The following is a 923-nucleotide window of genomic DNA, read 5'->3' on the forward strand; positions in this document are numbered from 1 at the left end:
GAAGAAAATATCTAATAAAAATTGTTTAAATAAAATAAAGACACGAACATAAGCAATGTGGGGAAGCATTCAGGTGCTGCAGTTACATTCATATTCGTGAAAGAAACAAAATGCTATAGGGAATCATTTCTATGTAAACCAGTGGGATCAGCTCGTCTCATTACAGCTCTCAAGAAAATCAAAGGATTCACCACAAATGAAACTACCATCCCTAAACAATTCAGGAAAAGCTGTCTCTTCTAGTTTCCTTCACAGATTTGCAGTCTTGCTCTGGAGAGACTCTATAGATGTATTTTAAATGCTCTTTTGAGCCAGGTGGTGGCAGCACATGCCTTTAATCCTTGTTCACAGGCGGTAAAGGCAAGTGGATTTCTGAGTTACAGGCCAGCGTTATCTATACAGCGAGTGCCAGGACATCCAGGGCTCCACAGAGAAACCCTGACTTGAACAACCAAAACCCAAACATTCTCTTTTACTTACCTACACGTACATGGAAGTGAGTTATTGGGAAAATCTTATGTATGTAAACAGTGTGTGAAGGTTGTGGTGTTGAACCCCTTTGATCGAGCTGTTTAGCAGGTGGGAGGAGAGCCTGGTGCATCTCTGATCCTAGGCCAGCCTAGTTTACATAGTTTCAGACTAGCAAGGGCTCCCCTATCTAAACCGAACCGAACCAAAAAACTGTATATGACAGCCTTTCCTCAGTGCATTTCCCTTAAAACTCATGAAAAAAATACATACTGGAGAAAAGGCCTACATTTGTAAGAACTGTGTAAACCTTCAAATACATAATAAAGAGCTAGAAAGAAGGCTTCTATACATCAGCAGTGTGGAATGTCATCAGGTCGTGTTCACAGTTAGTACAAGACTCGCCAGAGAAATCCTATAACATAATATCTAAAAACATTACTTCCATTTATCTT

The sequence above is a fragment of the Mus pahari genome, chromosome 18 (genome assembly GCF_900095145.1).
Source record: "Mus pahari chromosome 18, PAHARI_EIJ_v1.1, whole genome shotgun sequence".
Taxonomy (NCBI): Eukaryota; Metazoa; Chordata; class Mammalia; order Rodentia; family Muridae; genus Mus; species Mus pahari.